Here is a 23,041-nt window from a genome sequence, read left to right on the forward strand (position 1 = left end):
AGAGCTTCCTAATGAGGATTCCCTCTTGATAGTACGGGTACTCTACGACCAAAGAAAATAAAAGCGTAGATGACACATCTTCGATCTTTTCCTTCGAGAGGCAATAGCAATCCGATGCAAGCCTAAGCATCGAGAACCTGAAACATATAGCACACGATTAGACCACAAAGGGTTGTCATCATCATCCAAAACATAAAGAAGGGAAATGCCCTTTCACGGGGGGTGGTCGGTGATGCTACCCACGCCTCCTTCACCCTCCTTTGCTGTTGGCAGTTGTGGAAGCATCGAAATGCCGTTGTGTTCCAAGGCGCATGGCCTTCCCTGACCCGCTTGCTCGGGTGCTGTCGGGAAGACTCGGTCCTCTGGAAAAGCCGTTTGAAAGTGGCCGATCGGCCGTGCGCAGATAGGTGGCTGCGCGCGTTCTCTCAGGAGAATTAGACTTAGTGTTAGGGTGTGGCGCCTGTGCCCGCCCTCCCTCTCTCAGTACCTCTCTTCCTCCCCCCACATGTGTAAACAACTTCCCCAAGCAGGGGGTGTGATGCAATAGAAAAAAGAAAAAGATTCAGGTGGAGGGCTTAGCCCTCCCCCGGTGACCTTCAAAAAAAATTTGGCCATTACTATTTCTATGGATATTTTAGTAAGAAATATTTTAGTAAGAAGAGTAAGGTATGTCCCTTGTTTCTCATCCTTTATGCATAAAACTGTTTATGCCATCCGTACAAAATTAACTTGCAAAAAGACCATGCAGATTTTAATAGGTTCTGGGAATGTCTTAAGAAACCATTGTAGACAACTTGGTTGCCTCATATATGATATATCTTTGCTTAGATTGATGTGTGGATGCTACATGTCGTAGGCTAGTGGGTTCCCTTGCTCAGATCGAGTAATAGTTGAGGCCACAAAAGTTGAAGGCGAAGGTGAAGAAAGTATTGTCTTGATCGGGTGACGAGGCGTCACAGGAGGCCGGTAATTATGATTGCTGATGAGCCTTTGATTTCAATTTGCCTCGGTGTCGCTCCCTTTTTACAGTCTTCAGTCACTCGGTGTCGTCCGCTTTCTTACATTTTCTGATGGGCCTTTGATTTCAGTTTGCCTCTTATATTTTTTTCTAAGTTCCTCTTTTCCGTGGTTATGTTCTGATATGTTGTAGCATGTTAATTTTTTTGGTCAAGTACTTCCCCGGTTCCTAAATATAGGACGTTTTGGCAGCTGTGCGTGGCAATGGCCTCACGGAGGCACACCGGTGGTGGAGGGCTTCTTATCTCTTAATTAGGTCGTCACAGATGTGCGTGAACAATGACCCTACAAGCCAATAGCGGATCTAGCCCAATGGGCCAGGGTGGGCCAACAATAGAAGTGTTCATAAAAAATATTTTTTCTTAATATTTTTTACCCTTTTTCCTATGCTATAAAGCTATTCCAAAAATGCCAGGGTGGGCCGTGGCCCACCCTGTCCACCCTCTACCTCCACCACTGCTACAAGCAATGGCATGTCTCTGTGTAAGCCATGAAGCTCCTAAGTTTCCATGATCCAGGTGTGGTTGTCATCTTTATGATGCGTTGTGCATAAGCATAAGTAGTAGATTTAATTTATATTCATGAATGTAACTCATATCTAGACAGATTTACCTTGAACATGCTTAAAGTATATAGTCAGCTTGTATGAATGCCGCATATCATGTGTTTTATAATCATTTATAGAACTCTTTGTAATGCTTTGAATAATAATTTGCTAAACAATATCTAGAAAAGATAGCTTGAAGGAGCATGTGTAATTACTTCCATATATTATTTTAGAGTATCTAAATCCATATATGATTCATTATTGGTATCCAATGTTTCGCTTGTAAGCTACTTGGAAGTATCACTATTCAATTATCTTGGGCGAGGTTACCAAATGGAGCACCATGTATAGCCATTGTGGAGTTGGAGTTGGTTTGTACAAAATGAGAATTTATTATGTCTGTTCATAAGTATTTCTACTGAAAATGCAATCTCCAAGAACTCCATATGCTGCTCATACCATGTCATAACTAGATTTGAAATTCTGAAGAATCCCAGATTCATGCAAATAGGTATTCTTTGTCACGAAATACACAAGTGGGACAGTTAAATAGTTAATTATGATGCTTTTTTCATTAGATGATTCATTTTAGAATTAATTTACTACTGAATTTTCAATGGACCCACACTACACAACACACACACACATAACAAAAAAAAAATCATGTTTCTGAACTGAACTATCATTCTTTGGCGGAACTCATTTTCACTACTAGAAACTCCCATTTTACCTAGGGCCAAGTCCTTTACCTAGAGCTCATTGGCCTCCTCAAGGGATAGTAAAGCAGTGAACAGTACACCCTAGGGGAAGATGAATTTTTGGGCAAAAAAAACCAGAAATATATTTCCAAGGGCCAGCCCTACTTAAATGGCATCAAGCCTGGCCCCGCTGTGGCACGTAGATGGACTCCGTCGATATTTTGGTCGACTTCGCGCCGTGTCCCATGCCGTCCCGTCGTATACTAGTGCCGCCTGCCTCCTGGCCACCCGCCCCGTTCCCTACCGCATCCACGGCCTGCTGTGTCCCCCGCCCCACCGCCACCCCGCGTCCCCTCTGGCCCGCCGTGTCCCCCGCCGCCCCACGCCGCACTGCCCCTGCCGTGCCCCCTCTTATTCCCCTTCTCTAGTTCCAGCGCTCCAGCGAAACCATGGCGTGACGGGCGTGGTGACCATGGCCACGCCGGCCGGGATGACGGCGCCGCGCCGTCCATTGTTGACCTTGTCGCGCCTGCTAGTCGGAAGACTATCGCATTTACCCGACGTTGTACCCCCCTCCTACCCAACAGGTTACCTCTATATCTCTCACTCTAACGTTTACTTGTGTGCTGGATCTTCAATATAAATCTGCATATTCAGTAGATCAATAGACTACGTGGGGATATAATCATGTGACACTATTTCTTTACCATTAAGTAGTTATTATCAGTTCGATTATAATTGCATAACCTACCCAGCAGTTATAGATACTTTAATCGGTAAAAGAGAGTAGGTTCAGGAAATGTTTGACAAGAACGCTGCAACAAGAGATATCATTAACAACTGTGTTGAATCTCAAGTTATTAAGAATCTATGGACATACATCAAGTATACTAGTATAGTAACCTTGTCTTGTTATAAAAGGGTCACTTTGAGTCTATATAACTGATAGTAGTAGCATCTTATTAATGCAGTCAGAGAGGCTGTGGTCTTAAGCACATTACCGTATCAGGGAGCCTAGTAATTTTCTACTATCTAGGCATTTCCCTTTTGAATATGTCGAACTGACAACCATGTCCATCTAATATCTATTATTATGTCAATTTGATTTTGATATCTAGTTGTATGCTAACTTTTGTGTTGTTGGTTGAATTGAGGTAAGCATGAAACATCAACGCTCATGGAAAAATGAGCCAAGAACAAGAAATAGTTTAGTTTGTTATGTAGTTACTGCCATAACTGATATTATTGTTGATTTATAGGCTATAAGGGCTAGATGATCAGTCCAGCAATGCGGTGTCAGGCATGGTTTGCTACATATGCAGATGAGACATCTCTGAAAAACTGAGATCTGGTTAGCACAAATCATTTGTACCATCAGGCACTTAAATTATACTATGATGACTATGTGTTTGCATTGGTTTGTTTGCACAAAGGAAACCATTAGTTGTTCATACTTTATTTATCATTGAGTTATCTTCTTTATCTGCAAGAACATGTTCTTATGGGTGTCATAGTCTGATGGTCGATGTATACTATCATGTAATGCAAGGGGCGAAGCCAGCAATCTGGCGTGGTTTGGTGTCCGCCATACGTAAAATTTGCTAAGACGTATGAAAATTTGAGCTAAGACGTGCCTCCCTGCGGGGCTTGATTGCTCATCGCCGGGTCGTGGCCTGATGCAGTGGGCTTGTAGGTTGTAACTTGACTGCACGTCAGCACATCAGTAAAACTAGCAATTACTCGGCAAGGCCGCGAGAGTCAGTATGCTATAATGGCGCCAAAGAAGAAAGTGCGTACTATGATGAAAGGCAATTGCAGTGGTTGAGTGAAATATGCTCTGCTATTCAATTTGTTCTAGTGCACTTCCATTGTTGAATGACCAATTGATTCGGTTCTGCTTGTAATTTTGTTATGCAGATTTAAAGAGCAGTTTTGCCAAGCAAGTCTCACTGAAGCCAGTTTAACTTTGGATGTAGTTGCCATGTTCTGTTAAGAAAGTAAAGCTTCATTATGGGTTTATAACTATGTATTCTTTATCAATCTTCACTATGACTTTATTCTTCACTACGGTTTTATCCTACTAGTTACCAATTCATGATTTATCTATAGTTTCTATGTTTTATAGATAATCTTTATGTCTGTCTGGTTAATATACATGATAAATTATTGATCGGTCATCCATCTAGTGACGTATGTTGAGTGCGAACACTTCAATTTTGGATTTTGGTTGTATTTTCAGAACACAAAGTAATATATATCTACTATTCTAGTGAGCTCTTGCCTAATTGCATGATATATGATTAGCTCCTTCATAAACCCCGCCACACCTAAAAATAATTTCTGCCTTCATCATATGCAGGCTCTTACACAAAGAATATTCTTGAGGTGATGCTATGTAGAGTTCGAGCTTATCAACATTCTTGCCAGCCTTTGGAACTAACCAGTTGGTGTATCTCTATTCATTTGCAGACTTTGGCAGCTAAACAAGGAATGTCTTATCAACAAAATTCCACCACCTCCAGTTCGACCAACTGCTTGTTTGATCGCTCTTGTAGATTTTGGAAACAAGCACAGAACTGCCAACTTCGTGTGCTCAGCAACATGTAGAACATGAAGTCTATTTGAAGACCAACTTTTTGGGTGAATGCATAGATAACATAGATACATATTGTTACAAGTTTTTTTGTAGTAGTAGATACTTGGATTGACCAACAAAGCTTGTACGTGCTGATTTAGGTATTCTGCTAGTTGTAGCATTTTTTTAAATTTTGGTTCTAAACTGACCTTGAATCTGGTTTCAAACTGACCTTGGGTCTGATGTATGTGTGTCATTTGATCATAAATCTGATGCGTACATTGAATTACGGCTGTAATTATACATTTGAATTATTGTTCAGAATTTAATTATTTGAATTATGTCTGCTATGAAATTAAGTTTGAATAGCATATTTGTTTATTAGGGGAAATGTTTCAGAAGGGCTCCAGTCTTTCCCTAGAGCCAAACTTGTTTGTAGGTAAAGCACCTTTCCACGTTGGACAGGCAGACAAGTTCATTTCTTTCCCTAGGGCCTGCAGCCCTAGGTAACCAAATGGTTTCCCTAGGGCTTGGCAAGTGCACTCTAGGTAAAGAGCTCTTTACCGACTATACTTTACCTAAGGTTCTTTCCCTGGGGCAAGCTCTAGGTAAAGCCTTTACCTATGGTTTTTTGCATTTCACCTAGGGTATATGGCTAGGTAAAATCGTAGTTTCTAGTAGTGTTTCTGAACTGTATCATATGGAGTCTGTATTCTGAACAAACATGTGAAGTTCCATTGTTCTTCGTAATAATTTAGCTGCCAAGCATTTGTTAAAAAGGGACTGTTTCTTCCCTTTGTACTTGGCTGAAATATTGTTTTATTAGGAAAATTCTGCATATTTTGTATATTTGGAGTCATCTGTTTGCAGACTGGTGCCGTTCTTGCAAGAACACAATTGACATGTCGTGCGGAGTAGGAGATTTTTCACTGGTTATTATACATGCGTGAGACCTCAGAAGTTATAGGGGAATCAGTGACGCCACATTCAAGATCAGTATTAGTTTTTTTAGGGAATGATAAGAGAAAGTGACGGGGCTGCGGTTTTGGGAGCTTGGTTGTATGGATCCGATTGTAAAACTATCTACTCCTACCAATAGATATGACATTGCTCATGTCAACTTTTCAAAAATAATATGCTTGTTTGCGATGGAATATGAGTGTACTTTCTTTAAGATGTAATAAAAAATACTTGTTTTTGTGATGTAATATGGATATACTTCATTTTTTTTGTGTGCGCGCGCGCTCGCATGCTCATTTTTAAGGATTTCGTGAATGAAATATTGTACTTTTGTGCGACGAAACAAAACATTCTTATATAATCAATTTGCTTCACATGAATATAACTTTATCTGATGCTTGCGATGATTAACAATGATCTAAAGTGTATTAGATTTTTGGATGACCAAGCACTTATTACAACAAAAAATGTTTGTCTGTACATTGAATTTGCAACTACAGAGGTTCGGACACCTTATCAAAATATTTTCTCTGCAATTATTTGGTTAAATCTTGCGTCTGAAAATTTATGTAGGATGTTTTCCTTTTTTGTTCATAAGTCTAACTAGATGGATGAGATTTTTTTTATATTGTATTGCCGTGCGTTGCACGTGCAAGCTTACTAGTGACTCGATAAACTCAACTGTGATAAAATACATCTTGGGAGGGGAAACACTTCAATTATCCAATAAAACTTGGGAGGAAAAATGGTCATGCATAACATCGACGTTGGAACAAATTTATTAATGTTGGTCAACGTCTTAGTGCAATACAAACATATGATTTACAGGAGGAAATTTCGTTCTATGCCCTCGTCAAAGCAAATTATTTTTACTCACAGGACTGACTTTTGTCTTCTTTATTTTAGCCTCTCAGTCAAATTTTAAGCAAGCACCACACATTTCACAACTCACAAAAAGAAACTTCAGTACACGGTGGTTGGATTAGTCAAAGATTTCTTATCTTACAATAAAAATGTATGATTACTTATGAGCTGATATATATAAAATTATACCCAGAAAGATTAGGCCTTGCTATATCTGTCAAAGCACACTTTAAAATTCTCACAACAATTGTGATACATGTACAAGATGGCAGGCACCTAACAATAGTCAAAACGGTATATGTACGTTTCCAAGGTTCAAAGATCCTGAGAAGACCGTGGTCATCTTCAATAAAATTCAGTGTCTCAAAAAGTTGGCCAAAATATTTCTACAGAGAAGAGATAATTGCTAATCCATAGCTCTGTCTCAAGAGTGACTAATAATATGATACTATTTTTTTTGCAAGAAAACGACATATGCTATGATACCTAGATTTTTATCTTAGCAACCGAGAAGATACTCAGAAATCGGAACCAGTAGACACCTTTGTTGTGTTGCTTAACGAATGCATTCACCTAGCTGCCAATCTCACATATATAGCTAGTGCTCTAGACAATCAACTTCATCTACGAATTCAGATATGTAGTAGTTGAGAATCAACAATGAACAAAGCACCGATCGGCAAAGCATAGTTGCAAAAACAGACATGGTCCTTCTGAGGAGGGGCTTACTAATAGATTGAAGAAAAGCCCCAGAATGAAGCGCACCTTCAACATCAACCGGTCCCAGCTAGCGCCAACTTACCTCGCAGGTCACGGCTGCGTCGCTATGAATGAAGAGATGAAGAAATTAAGAACAGTAAAACTGAGCCTAATCCCTGCTCTCTCATGAATTAGACATTTCTGGCCGTTTGATTTCATATGTTAAACGTTTCTGACCATCCGATCTAAAGTTAGCGCTACGTTAGCCGCGAACTGGGCCTAACCTCGCAAGGGCAGCTACTCCCGTAGCTATTTTGGAGCCCAGGGGTTAAGCGGGCGAGTTTTCCTACGTGGCCCAAGACAGCTAAAACACAGCGAACCAACACCTCCTCGTCTCAAAAAAAAAAAAGCGAACCAGCACCTCGCTTCGCTACTCACCGATGCCCCCTCCTCTCCCCGCCGCCGCCCACACATCTCCTCGCCTCCCTCAACTTCGGGCGTTCTTCTTCCATCCAGCCTAAGTCAAGCCTCGTGAGGGATTCCGGCGCGGGTGGGCATCAATCCGAGGCGATGCTTGCAATCAGTGATCTGGCGCAGGAGGGGATCGACCCGACGCGATGCATGCCAGGATGTGATGCTCGACAGGATCCCGACGGTAGCAGATGTGCGACGTCTCCTCTTCCCCGTCACCGTTGCTCCTTGCTGTAGCCACTCGTGCGCGTCGCCGCCAGGTTTAGTTCAATCTCTTATGTATATGAGAGAACGTCTGATGCGGAGCGGTGCGCCACTAGCCTCAAGGGAGATTTGGAGGAGGCCGTCGCTTGGAACACCGAAGACATGTGCTTGCGTGAGCTTGATGCCACTCCGCCACTGCAGGTTATTGGCATAGGTTCAGCTGCTCTCCTTTCATTTTGTCCATCAAAAATGATTGTTGGACTGAAAATATTTATCACTTGCAGTTGTATATAATATGACAATCCTGGTATTCGTTGCTCCCAGTTGCTTGAAGCAAATAATTAGATTAGTATATTTGGTGGAGTTGTACGATCTGAAAGAACAATGTTTGTTTCTATCAGTTAGTCACTGAAGAATACATCTAAACTGACTGCTGTCAAGAATACAAATTACTGATAGAGATGATGCTATTTAAGGATTAAGAGGTACAAATTGATGAATCCATTAGAATCCAAGAACATTTCAGGGGCTCCATTTTTTTAACTATGTATATGTAGTTGGCCGTACAAACAATTCTTTGTATCTTGCAAAGTTCCTTTTTGTTAATGTACTGTAAGATTCTAATATAAATATCCATTTATTGTGTCCTTTCCGGCACACAATAGTGTAGTTTAAGAAAGAGGATAAATGTTGCAAAAGAGCTGTTAACTTTCTCCCTTATGTAGATTATTAGAAGATGTGAAGGAAGTTTCAGTGGATGAGTTATATCCTATCCATGATACCAGGTGTACAACTACCCTGCAATTATCCGTCGCCGGTGAGTGGCGCACACCAGTCGCCATTAAGGTCCTGTTTGCGATGGTTATATACCTCCTCGATTTCCGGCAACTGTTCGATGCTCGAGGTGACTCTCTACCTCGCAGATGGATTACCATGGTTGGCTGGATTGACAGGCCCCCGGTTCACCTACATCCCGCGCCTCGACTTGATTGACTGGATACCATCAAGCGCTGGATTCCTTCGGGTGCCTTGCCATAGCTGAATCTCCTCGAGCGCGTCGTCCTCCTTGGATATTCGAATATCTTTCTGGTCTTAAATTATGTTCGTGGAGAGAAACGCAGGAAATTGAGGTACTGCTACGCTGCCTGATCTTCCGTCTCCCCAAGGATCTCCTCTCACATGATCTTGTGATAGTTGTCGTGCAGGTATTGATTTCAGTTTCTACATTTTAGATAGGTCAGTGGGCTAAATTTTCACCATGGAGATGACTAAGCATGCTTTCTCTGTCTTGTCCACTATTCTTCAGTACAAAATATTGCACCTGACAGGCAGAATTGAGAGGACTTGAATGGGCAAGGACCTCTGCTATCGTCTAACACAACAGCAAGGATTCGCGTACTCAGTATTATCCATTGTTCCAGCCGTATATAACCGTGCAGGTTAGGTTATATCGATGAATATTATTGAAAAAAAATCTTCATACATTACAACAATGTGATTTATTTCTGGTCGCATAACATCTATTTGTGGTCTGCACTCTGGAATATGCTTGCAACAATCGAGTAGAAGGAATACTTACTAAGTTGCCGGCATTTCCATCAACTGTGGTATTTGATCTTTACTACCACAAGTGTTTTTCAGTTGTATTTTTTAATTATTTTTCTCTTTCTCCCATTTACAATGCGAAGAAGTTGCAGCTTTCTATAGTCCACAAGTAAATTGTTGATTGATTATATGTTACTCTTTGGTTTTAGAAAAAATAAAGCATAATGATATAAATACTTCTCAACATTCGAGATATAGAAATCTCAATAGTAGAATTGATAGTGTGTCATTTAGCCATCTGTGCATAACAAATTAACTTGCATTTTTTACTTCAATGTTTATGTGGAACAACTGGATGTATTTGGGACACCTCTTTGGTTACTCCATACTTATCCAGATGACTGCAACAAGTATTTGTTTCACATTGCCTTTGGTTACTACATACTTTATCCGGAGAACTATAGCAAGTGTTTTTTTGGCGGGACTATAGCAAGCCTTTGTTTCAGGACATTGCTTTGGCTACTACATGTTTCTCCGGAGGACAATAGCAAGTGTTCCTTTTGCCGGACTATAGGAAGTCTTTGTTTCATAGCATCCCATCGTTGCTTTCCTTCACTGTACAACAAGAAAGAAAGGTTTTTATGAGGTCTTTGGCTCTTCCTACATGAAAACTTTAATGTAACAATTTGGTCAGCAGGAGGGCAGCATCCAACAAAAAGATAAGCTGCAGTACCCACGACTGTAGTACCCACGACTGTCCATATATGAGGGATGCATACTAAATGTGGAGTTCGTCCAGCTAATCAGCTAAGCTGCAGTACCCACGACTGTCCATATCTTCTTTTTTTCTATTACGATTGCTAATCTGCTGATTTTGCTTCTTAGTTGTGATAGATTGCCATACATGTGTTGTCTCTAGAGCTCCAGAAACCTGTGATGAAACATGTTGGTTGAATGGTCAACTCCATTGTTATATCAATCTATTTTATCATTTTCATGCATTATTTCGTCTAAATGTATTTACAAAAAAATTATATATCTCTCTGTCAAAGAAAACTTCAAAATAGACGGGCGCAACAACGCGCGCCAACAATGCTCTAGTAATGAATTGTTCCGGGAGGCAGACAGATGGATCAGGACAGGAACCTCTCTCTGCACGAAAGTAGTGGCTGCACCCACTTTCGGTGCACCCACGGTGCACCCACGCAAGAAAACATATCAAAACTTTTCGAAAAAATATGAACCTTCGTGAAAATGATGATCAACAAATGTTATGAGGGCTTGCAAAGTTTGGTGGTCAAATAACTTTCCAGAAGCACCCTACAAAAAAGACAAAATTGCAAAATCTGCTCAAACAGTGCATGTACATTATGACTAATTTTCAGTGATTTTGTCTTTTTGGTAGAGAGCTCCTCGAATGTTATTTGGCTACCAAATTTTGCAAGCCCCCATAACATTTGTTGATGATCATTTCCATGAAGTTTCAGATTTTTTCGAAATATTTTGATATGTTTTCTTGCGTGGGTGCACCGTGGGTGCACCGAGAGTGGGTGTAGAAGAACCACTCTCATTAGCATATCATGTAAGAGAAAGGGCGCGATTGTACCTACAGGGGAAGGAACAACCGATGTACATGGAATGGGGGAGCACTTCGACCATCTTCGACGACTCCTCGCCTAGGAATGCCAGTTCTACCGGCAACGCCGCAGGGAGAGCTGGGAAGTCGCCATGGGCACTATTGTTCGAGGTCAAGGTCGGGAAGGGGGCGCGTGAGGTTGCCATGGCGCTGATCTATGCCACTGGGAAGGAGGATGATTCGTCGTTGTCATGCCCCGCTACTGAGTCCGCCTTCAAAGGTGCGAAGAGTCAAGCTGAGGCGCGCTTCGGGTGGGAGAGACCCAATTAACCACAGACCTTAGAAATTTCTCCCAGAGCAGCGTCCCATTAAGACAGCTAGCCCACGAGGCAAGAAACGTGGTGTCTAGCGTGCTGACGACTTGGGACGTAGCGAGATGATCTGGATCCTATGTTCGAGGATCCGACGGTTAAGACAGTCAAATCACCATGGAGACTCCTAGCTAGGTGAGTTATAATGTTCTTTCAATATACTGCTCACCAGATCACCCCAGAGATAAGCCATATTACATCATTCCATTCCCATCTCAGACAGTAAGACTCACACAGAGAAGCCATTTCCACTAAAATTTTATTTTATTTAAGTACTATAAGCTTCTCCCTCATCATCGACGACAGCTCGCGACAGTCGGTCTAGCTGATTTAGTGACTGGCAGCAATGGCGTCGGCTGGGGGAGGGCCGTGGCCGCAGTAGTGGTCGTTGTAACAAAGCAGCGCACAGTAGCGGCCGTTGGCCCCCGTGGTGGGAGCAGCTGGGAGGCCGCAGTTGATTTCGCGAATACGCAAAGCTTGTGTATCTTTCATTGATAGAAGGAGAAGAATGAGTACAAAAGGAGGTACAACACATGACACGGACACAGGTAGGCGTGAACATGGTGTGTGGAGAAGAGAGAAGGGGATGCTCGGCCCGAAGGGAGGATACATCACAGCTAGACCTACCAAACCCAAACCAAGCGGCAATGCCAAACCAACACAAGAACTCCAACATCGATCGAGGCAGAATCGGGGACACCGCGAGCTCGCAAGATAGCACCTTCAAGAAGGAAGACAACGCTGGGATGTCATCACTATCCGGTCCGGGGGATCGGACTTGGGGTTTCTCCTGAGCTCGAAGAGGGGCGCAGCTGAAGGCCTTGGCAGTGCCTCCAAGAAGGAAGTGACACCCACGAGCGCCGCCACTGCCAGCATTGGCAAGCCGAGTAGGGATCTCTCCCTGGCCTGAAGCTGAGCAATCCCATAGCTGCTGAGTCTGGAATTGAAGATGAGGAAGCCAAAGTTGATCGGAACCACCATGTTGGGAGAGGTTGGCGGGGCTGCACTTGCCGTCGGAGGGTGGCACCGCCATCGAACCTACAAGCACTGGATTTGGGAAAAGGTGGAGGCTTTGAGGCGAACAGGGTGGGGCTGGCGACGAAGTGAAACCCCGTAGGTGGATCTGGGCCGCTGCGTCCAGCAACGCCGGCAAACCAGGACTGGAAGGACGCATATCCGAGCTGCTGTGGCCTTACCCGTCATGATGTCGACGAGCCGAGTGAGCTGGAGGGGACGCAGCTACACGGTCGCCGAGGAGGAGATGCCCGATAGTGGATGCCGACAGCAGGGAACACCAGAGAGACGCGGGCCCGAGGCCACCGGGATCGGAGCAGCACCAACAATGATCCACCGTGAGGATCCCGGTGTCAGCCACACCACAGAAGCATCTCCATCTCCGCGCGAGAACTATCACCGTGGCTCGAGGGCGAGGGAGGGCCGCCATAGACGAGGGGGCCGCCTGCACGGAAGGCGGGTCGTGGATGCCCCGCCTCCACCCGCAGGCCCCACGCCCAAAAACAGAACACCAGCAGGGCTGGGTCATGCCGTTGGGGAGGGGGAGGCTGCTGCAAGGGAGCGCCCATGGCAACGCCAGGAACGCCGGATTCGCCGCCGAATGGCAAGTCTGGGCAGCAGCTGGTAGAGTACACCCGACAGACGCCATGAGGAATTGCTACCTCTTGAGCACTGCGTTGGTTTTCCCCGAAGAGGAAGGGATGATGCAGCAAAGTAGCGTAAGTATTTCCCTCAGTTTTTGAGAACCAAGGTATCAATCCAGTAGGAGGCTACGCGCGAGTCCCTCGTACCTGCACAAAACAAATAAATCCTCGCAACCAACGCAAATAGGGGTTGTCAATCCCTATAAGGCCACTTACGAGAGTGAGATCTGATAGATATGATAAGATAATATTTTTGGTATTTTTGTGATAAAGATGCAAAGTAAAATAAAGGCAAAGTAAATAGCAAAGGAAATAACTAAGTAGTAGGAGATTAATATGATGAAGATAGACCCGGGGGCCATAGGTTTCACTAGTGGCTTCTCTCAAGAGCATAAGTATTCTACGGCGGGTGAACGAATTACTGTTAAGCAATTGACAGAATTGAGCATAGTTATGAGAATATATAGGTATGATCATGTATATAGGCATCACGTCCGAGACAAGTAGACCGACTCCTGCCTGCATCTACTACAATTACTCCGCTCATCGACCGCTATCCAGCATGCATCTAGAGTATTAAGTTAAAAACAGAGTAACACCTTAAGCAAGATGACATGATGTAGAGGGATAGATTCATGCAATATGAAGAAAATCCCATCTTGTTATCCTCGATGGCAACAATACAATATGTGCCTTGCTGCCCCTACTGTCACTGGGAAAGGACACCGCAAGATTGAACCCAAAGCTAAGCACTTCTCCCATTGCAAGAAAGATCAATCTAGTAGGGCAAACCAAACTGATAATTCGAAGAGACTTGCAAAGATAACCAATCAAACATAAAAGAATTCAGAGAAGATTCAGATATTGTTCATAGATAGACTTGATCATAAACCCACAATTCATCGGTCTCAACAAACACACTGCAAAAAGAAGATTACATCGAATAGTTCTCCACAAGAGAGGGGGAGAACATTGTATTGAGATCCAAAAAGAGAGAAGAAGCCATCTAGCTACTAACTATGGACCCGTAGGTCTGAGGTAAACTACTCACACTTCATCGGAGGGGCTATGGTGTTGATGTAGAAGCCCTCCGTGATCGATGCCCCCTCTGGCGGAGCTCCGGAACAGGCCCCAAGATGGGATCTCGTGGATACAGAAAGTTGTGGCGGTGGAATTAGAGTTTTGGCTCCGTATCTCATCGTTTGGGGGTACGTAGGTATATATATAGGAGGAAGGAGTACGTCGGTGGAGCAACAGGGGGCCCATGAGGGTGGAGGGCACGCCTGGTCGGGGTGGGTGCGCTCCCCTACCTTGTGGCCTCCTCTTTTCTTTCTTGACGTAGGGTCCAAGTCTCCCGGGTCTTGTTCATTGAGAAAATCACGTTCCCGAAGGTTTCATTCCGTTTGGACTCCGTTTGATATTCCTTTTCTTCGAAATCCTAAAACAGGCAAAAAAGGCAATTCTGGGCTGGGCCTCCAGTTAATAGGTTAGTCCCAAAATAATATAAAAGTGGATAATAAAGCCCAATAATGTCCAAAACGGTAGATAATATAACATGGAGCAATTAAAAATTATAGATACGTTGGAGACGTATCAAGCATCCCCAAGCTTAATTCCTGCTCGTCCTCGAGTAGGTAAATGATAAAAACAGAATTTTTGATGCGGAGTGCTACTTGGCATAATTTTAATGTAATTATTCTTAATTGTGGTATGAATATTCAGATCCGAAAGATTCAAGACAAAAGTTCATATTCACATAGAAAATAATAATACTTCAAGCATACTAACTAAGCAATTATGTCTTCTCAAAATAACATGGCTAAAGAAAGTTATCCCTACGAAATCATATAGTCTGGCTATGCTCTATCTTCACCACACAAAGTATTTAAATCATGCACAACCCCTATGACAAGCCAAGCAATTGTTTCATACTTTTGGCATTCTCAAAACTTTTTCAATCTTCACGCAATACATGAGCGTGAGCCATGGATATAGCACTATAGGTGGAATAGAGTGGTGGTTGTGGAGAAGACAAAAAGGGAGAAGATAGTCTCACATCAACCAGGCGTATCAACGGGCTATGGAGATGCCCATCAATAGATATCAATATGAGTGAGTAGGGATTGCCATGCAACAAATGCACTAGAGCTATAAGTATATGAAAGCTCAAAAAGAAACTAAGTGGGTGTGCATCCAACTTGCTTGCTCATGAAGACCTAGGGCAATTTGAGGAAGCCCATCATTGGAATATACAAGCCAAGTTCTATAATGAAAAATTCCCACTAGTATATGAAAGTGACAACATATGAGACTCTCTATCATGAAGATCATGGTGCTACTTTGAAGCACAAGTGTGGTAAAAGGATAGTAACATTGTCCCTTCTTTCTTTTTCTCTCATTTTTGGGGCCTTTTCTCTCTTTTTATGGCCTATTTTATTTCTTCCTCTTTTTTTTATTTTTTTTCGTCCGGAGTCTCATCCCGACTTGTGGGGGAATCATAGTCTCCATCATCCTTTCCTCACTTGGACAATGCTCTAATAATGATGATCATCACACTTTTATTTTTCTTACAACTCAACAATTACAACTCGATACTTAGAACAAAATATGACTCTATATGAATGCCTCCAGCGGTGTACCGGGATATGCAATGATTCAAGAATGACATATATGAAAGAATTATGAACGGTGGCTTTGCCACAAATACGATGTCAACTATATGATCATGCTAAGCAATATGACAATGATGAAGCGGAACGGTGGAAAGTTGCATGGCAATATATCTCGGAATGGCTATGGAAATGCCATAATAGGTAGGTATGGTGGCTGTTTTGAGGGAGGTATATGGTGGGTGTATGATACCGGCGAAAGGTGTGGGATATTAGAGAGGCTAGCAAAGGTGGAAGGGTGAGAGTGCGTATAATCCATGGACTCAACATTAGTCATAAAGAACTCATATACTTATTGCGGAAATATACAAGTTATCAAAGCAAAGTATTACGTGCATGCTCCTAGGGGGATAGATTGGTAGGAAAAGACCATCGCTCGTCCCCGACCGCCACTCATAAGGAAGACAATCAATAAATAATTCATGCTCCGACTTCATCACATAACGGTTCACCATACGTGCATGCTACGGGAATCACAAGCTTCAACACAAGTATTTCTCAAATTCACAACTACTCAACTAGCATGACTTTAATATCACCATCTCCATATCTCAAAACAATTATCAAGTATCAAACTTCTCATAGTATTCAACACACTCATAAGAGAATTTTTTATTCTTGAATACCTAGCATATTAGAATTTTAAGAAAATTACCATGCTATTAAGACTCTCAAAATAATCTAAGTGAAGCATGAGAGATCAATAGTTTCTATAAAACAAATCCACCATCGTGCTCTAAAAGATATAAGTGAATTACTAGAGCAAAATTATATAACTCAAAAGATATAAGCGAAGCACATAGAGTATTCTAACAAATTCCAAATCATGTATGGATATCTCAAAAGGTGTGTACAGCAAGGATGATTGTGGTAAAGTAACAAGCAAAGACTCAAATCATACAAGACGCTCCAAGCAAAACACATATCATGTAGCGAATAAAAATATAGCTCCAAGTAAAGTTACCGATAGAAGTAGACGAAAGAGGGGATGCCCCGGAAGCTTTGGATTTTAGGTGTCCTTAGATTATCTTGGGGGTGCCATGGGCAATCCCAAGCTTAGTATCTTGCCACTCCTTGTTCCATAATCCATCAAATATTTACCCAAAACTTGAAAACTTCACAACACAAAACTTAAAGTAGAAAATCTCGTGAGCTCCGTTAGCGAAAGAAAATAAAAGACCACTTCAAGGTACTGTAATGAACCCATTATTTATTTATATTGGTGTTATACCTACTGTATTCCAACTTATCTATGGTTTATAAACTATTTTACTAGCCATAGATTCATCAAAATAAGCAAACAACACACCAAAAAACAGAATCTGTCAAAAACAGAACATTCTGTAGTAATCTGTAGCTAGCGCAAGATCTGGAACCCCAAAAATTCTAAAATAATTTTCTGGACGTGAGGAATTTATCTATTAAACATCTGCAAAAATAATTAACTAAATATCACTTTCTAAATAAAAATGACAGCAGTTCTCGTGAGCGCTAAAGTTTCTGTTTTTTACAGCAAGTTCAACAAGACTTTCCCCAAGTCTTCCCAACGGTTCTACTTGGCACAAACACTAATTAAACACAAAAAACACAACCAAAACAGAGGCTAGATAAATTATTTATTACTAAACAGGAGAAAAAAGCAAGGAATAAAAATAAAATTGGGTTGCCTCCCAACACGCGCTATCGTTTAACGCCCCTAGCTAGGCATACCAAGCAAGAATAGATCTAGGTATTGCCATCTTTGGTAGGCAATTCTTCAATTAGGCATCTACCATCTTTAGGAATTTATTTCTTTTTATTAATTATCAAACTTTTAGGCACAAGATCGAAAAATTCATTTGTAACAAACGGTTCCTTAATGATAGCAAAAAGATTGGAATGAATACTTATAGATTTGAGATTCGCAGAATCCTTACTAGAGGATTCACCCTTATTTTTAGGAACATACATAAGCTTGGAAATTTTAGTGGGAGGACTTGGAGTATTCTTTACGGAAGAAAAAGTGGTTCCCAAGTTGGTAATAATATCCTCAAGTTTATCGATCCTAGTGGAATCGTGATTTATTTTCTCATTAACTATGGGTTCATTTTCTTTAATATTTTTCAAAGTAACTCCTACTTTAGATCCATATTGAGAGATTCGGCAGTGGATCTTTTTATCCAAATTTTCAACTAACTCTATGGTAGCAACCTTATTTTCAATAATTTCAAGCCTTTGCATTACATGCTCCAAAGTTAATATAGTTCCATTAACCAAGAGAGGGGGTGAGCCAAATAAATCTAACATAGCATTATAAGAATCAAAAGTATGGCTACCCACAAAGTTACCTCCGGTAATAGTATCAAGAACATATCCATGCCAAGGAGTAATGCCTACATAAAAATTGCGATGGAGAACGGAAGTAGATTGCTTCCTAGTGGATCTATTTTGAGCATTGCAAATTCTATACCAAGCATCTTTTAGATTTTCTCCCTCCCTTTGCTTAAAATTTAGAATTTCATTCTCGGGAGACAACGGAGAAGATAAGGGACTAGCCATAATGACAAGCAACCAAACTAACACACAAGCAAACAAAAAGCAAGCGGGCAAAAAGAGGCAAATAGAGAAAGAGAGGGAGGATATATATATATAGAGAGAGAGAGCAAATAAAACAACAAGGGTGAAGTGGGGGAGAGGAAAACGAGAGGCAAATGGCAAATAATGTAATGCGGGAGATAAGGGTATGTGATGGGTACTTGGTATGTTGACTTTTGTGTAGACCTCCCCGGCAACGGCGCCAGAAATCCTTCTTGCTACCTCTTGAGCACTGCGTTGGTTTTCCCCGAAGAGGAAGGGATGATGTAGCAAAGTAGTGTAAGTATTTCCCTCAGTTTTTGAGAACCAAGGTATGAATCCAGTAGGAGGCTACGCGCGAGTCCCTCGTACCTGCACAAAACAAATAAATCCTCGCAACCAACGCAAATAGGGGTTGTCAATCCCTATAAGGCCACTTACGAGAGTGAGATCTGATAGATATGATAAGATACTATTTTTGGTATTTTTATGATAAATATGCAAAGTAAAATAAAGGCAAAGTGAATAGCAAAGGAAATAACTAAGTAGTAGGAGATTAATATGATGAAGATAGACCCAGGGGCCATAGGTTTCACTAGTGGCTTCTCTCGAGAGCATAAGTATTCTACGGTGGGTGAAAAAAATTACTGTTGAGCAATTGACAGAATTGAGGATAATTATGAGAATATCTAGGTATGATCATGTATATAGGCATCACGTCCAAGACAAGTAGACCGACTCCTACCTGCATCTACTACTATTACTCCACTCATCGACCGCTATCCAGCATGCATCTAGAGTATTAAGTTAAAAACAGAGTAACGCCTTAAGCAAGATGACATGATGTAGAGGGATAGACTCATGCAATATGAAGAAAATCCCATCTTGTTATCCTCGATGGCAACAATACAATATGTGCCTTGCTGCCCCTACTGTCATTGGGAAAGGACACCGCAAGATTGAACCCAGAGCTAAGCACTTCTCCCATTGCAAGAAAGATCAATCTAGTAGGCCAAACCAAACTGATAATTCGAAGAGACTTGCAAAGATAACCAATCATACATAAAAGAATTCAGAGAAGATTCAAATATTATTCATAGATAGACTTGATCATAAACCCACAATTCATCGATCTCAACAAACACACTGCAAAAAGAAGATTACATCGAATAATTCTCCACAAGAGAGGGGGAGAACATTGTATTGAGATCCAAAAAGAGAGAAGAAGCCATCTAGCTACTAACTATGGACCCGTAGGTCTGAGGTAAACTACTCACACTTCATCGGAGGGGCTATGGTGTTGATGTAGAAGCCCTCCGTGATCGATGCCCCCTCCGGCGGAGCTCCGGAACATGCCCCAAGATGGGATCTCGTGGATACATAAAGTTGCGGTGGTGGAATTAGGGTTTTGGCTCTGTATCTGATCGTTTGGGGGTACGTAGGTATATATAGGAGGAAGGAGTATGTCGGTGGAGCAACAGGGGGCCCACGAGGGTGGAGGGCGCGCCTGGTGGGGGTGGGCACGCCCCCCTACCTTGTGGCCTCCTCTTTTCTTTCTTGACGTAGGGTCCAAGTCTCCCGGGTCTTGTTCATTGAGAAAATCACGTTCCCGAAGGTTTCATTCCGTTTGGACTCCATTTGATATTCTTTTTCTTCGAAACCCTAAAACAGGCAAAAAACAACAATTCTAGGCTGGGCCTCCGGTTAATAGGTTAGTCCCAAAAATAATATAAAAGTGGATAATAAAGCCCAATAATGTCCAAAACAGTAGATAATATAGCATGGAACAATCAAAAATTATAGATACGTTGGAGACGTATCAACTTGTCATTTAGAGTTTCATTTGGGATGTTCAAAATTGTTTTAACCTCCTCTTTTGCACTAGCCGGGCAACCTTTGCTAAAAAATATAGTAGATTTCATTGGGTTAATTCTCTGACCCGATGCTAGACAGTAAGTTTCCAACAGGTTTGACACCTCCGTCGCCCCTCCACCATTTGCTTTGAAAAACAACAGGCTATCATCTGCAAACAAACGGTGATTAACTGGCGGTGCCGAAGGAGCCACCTGTATCCCCCCCATCTGAGATGACCGATTCACATTCTTCAAGAGGCACGAAAGGCCCTCTGCTACTAACAAAAACAGGTAAGGGGAGATTGGATCTCCCTACTGAATACCTCTGCTGGGTTTAAATTCTTCCAACTTCTTGCCATTAAGCAAAAAGGACATTGAGCTTACAAGATGCATAACAATGATCACCCATATCTTCGAGAAGCCTAGCTTTAACATGATCGCTCTCAAGTACTCCCATTCAACAGTATCATAAGCCTTCATCATGTCCAGCTTGAGTGCACAATGACAGTGTTTGACAGCTCGGTTGTGCTTCATAAAATGCAAGCACTCATAGGCAACGATAATGTTATTAGTAATCATACGCCTAGGGACGAAAGTTGACTGTTCTGCAGAAATAATCTCTGGAAGCACTTCCTTTAAACGATTAGCAATGACCTTTGATGCTATCTTATATAGGACGTTGCACAAACTTATTGACCGAAACTGCGAAAGAAGGGTCAGGTCTTTTACCTTTGGAATTAGAACCAAATAAGTTTGATTAATGCCTTCCGCACTCTCCTTTCCCTCTACAATCTTGAAAACAGCCACCGTCACCTCAGCTCCACATATGGCCCAGTGTTTCTGAAAAAATTGGGCCGGAAAACCGTCCGGACCCGGAACCTTTGTCGGTTACATTTGATACAACGCCTTCTTCACTTCTTCTTTAGAATATGCATCATTAAGCCGGGCTCGCATATCACCTATTACTTTTGCTGGGACCGCCTCCAGTACATCCTGCATATTATTGCAACCTTCCAAAGTATACAGCTCCTTGTAGAACGGAGTTACCATCGACTCAATCTCGTCCACGTCTTCTGTCAACTGTCCACCAGGTTTTGCTAACATAGATATTCTGTTTTTTGCGCCTCAACGCAGCTCTTCTCTGAAAATACTTCGTGTTCTTATCACCATGTGTTAACCAGTCCACTCTTGATCTTTGTTTTTCTAGAATTTCTTCTCTTTGGTACATCTCCACCAGCCTGTCTGTCACTTTTATCTCCAAGTGGCTCGGTTCCACTCTCCTCGAAACACTTCTTAAGACCTCCAATTCTCTCTTCAAATGTTTTATTTCTCCCTTGACATGACCAAAAGTATTCCTATCCCAACTGGACAAATTTTCGCCCAAACTTCTAAGCTTTGCATGTACTCCCTGGACGGACGAACCAACATTCAATCTCCCCCACTCGGACTGTAACACCCACGATGCGGCTATATCTCCTGTGTCAGAGCACGACTTAGAGGCATAACTGCATAGTAGGCATGTCGCAAGAGGGATAATCTTTACATATCCCATGTACTGAATATGAAAGGGATAAAGAGTTGGCTTACAATCGCCACTTCACACAATACAATAAACATAGCATTACATCATCCAGAATACAATCAAGGTCTGACTACGGAACCAAATAAAGAAAGACAACCCCTAATACTAGATCCCCGATCGCCCCGACTGGGCTCCACTACTGATCAACTGGAAACAAAAACAACACAACGAACACGATCTTCATCGAGCTCCTCCTTGAGCTCGGTTGCGTCACCTGCACGGTTATCATCGGCACCTGCAACTGTTTGAAGTAATCTGCGAGTCACGGGGATTCAGCAATCTCACACCCTCGCGATCAAGACTATTTAAGCTTATGGGTAGGAAAAGGTAGTGAGGTGGAGCTGCAAGAAGCACTAGCATATATGGTGGCTAACTTACGCAAATGAGAGCGAGAAGAGAAGCAAAGCACGGCCGTGAACTAGAAGTGATCAAGAAGTGATCCTGAAACTACTTACATTCAAACATAACTCCAAAGCCGTGTTCACTTCCCGGACCCCGCCGAGAAGAGACCATCATGGCTACACACGCGGTTGATACATTTTAAATTAAGTTAAGTGTCAGGTTCTCTACAACCGGATATTAACAAATTCCCATCTGCCCATAACCACGGGCACGGCTTTCGAAAGTTCAAAATCCTGCATGGGTGTCCCAACTTAGCCCATCACAAGCTCTCACGGTGAACGAAGGATATTCCTTCTCCCAGGAAGACCTGATAACCCACAAGTATAGGGGATCGCAACAGCTTTCGAGGGTAGAGTATTCAACCCAAATTTATTGATTCGACACAAGGGGAGCCAAAGAATATTCTCAAGTATTAGCAGCTGAGTTGTCAATTCAACCACACCTAGAAACTTAGTATCTGCAGCAAAGTGTTTAGTAGCAAAGTAATATGATAGGGGTGGTAGCAGCAACAAAAGTAAAGACAGCAAAAGTAATGTTTTTGGTATTTTGTAGTGATTGTAACAGTAGCAGCGGGAGAGTAAATAAGCGTAAACCAGTTTATGGAAAACTCGTAGGCACCGGATCAGTGATGGATAATTATGCCGGATGCGGTTCATCATGTAACAGTCATAACATAGGGTGACACAGAGCTAGCTCCAATTCATCAATGTAATGTAGGCATGTATTCCGTATATAGTCATACATGCTTATGGAAAAGAACTTGCATGGCATCTTTTGTCCAACCCTCCCGTGGCAGC

The 23,041-nt window shown here is 42.2% G+C and overlaps 1 long non-coding RNA gene across 1 annotated transcript; it reads left to right on the forward strand.

The window, feature by feature from the left end:
* Positions 1 to 2,585: 2,585 nt before the first annotated feature.
* Positions 2,586 to 5,123, forward strand: LOC123107243 (uncharacterized). Its single transcript, XR_006451624.1, has 3 exons — positions 2,586 to 2,849; positions 3,522 to 3,613; positions 4,180 to 5,123. It is a non-coding gene; the product is annotated as an uncharacterized lncRNA (long non-coding RNA).
* Positions 5,124 to 23,041: the final 17,918 nt, after the last annotated feature.

This window comes from Triticum aestivum, chromosome 5A (assembly GCF_018294505.1).
Source record: "Triticum aestivum cultivar Chinese Spring chromosome 5A, IWGSC CS RefSeq v2.1, whole genome shotgun sequence".
In the NCBI taxonomy this organism is placed as follows: Eukaryota; Viridiplantae; Streptophyta; class Magnoliopsida; order Poales; family Poaceae; genus Triticum; species Triticum aestivum.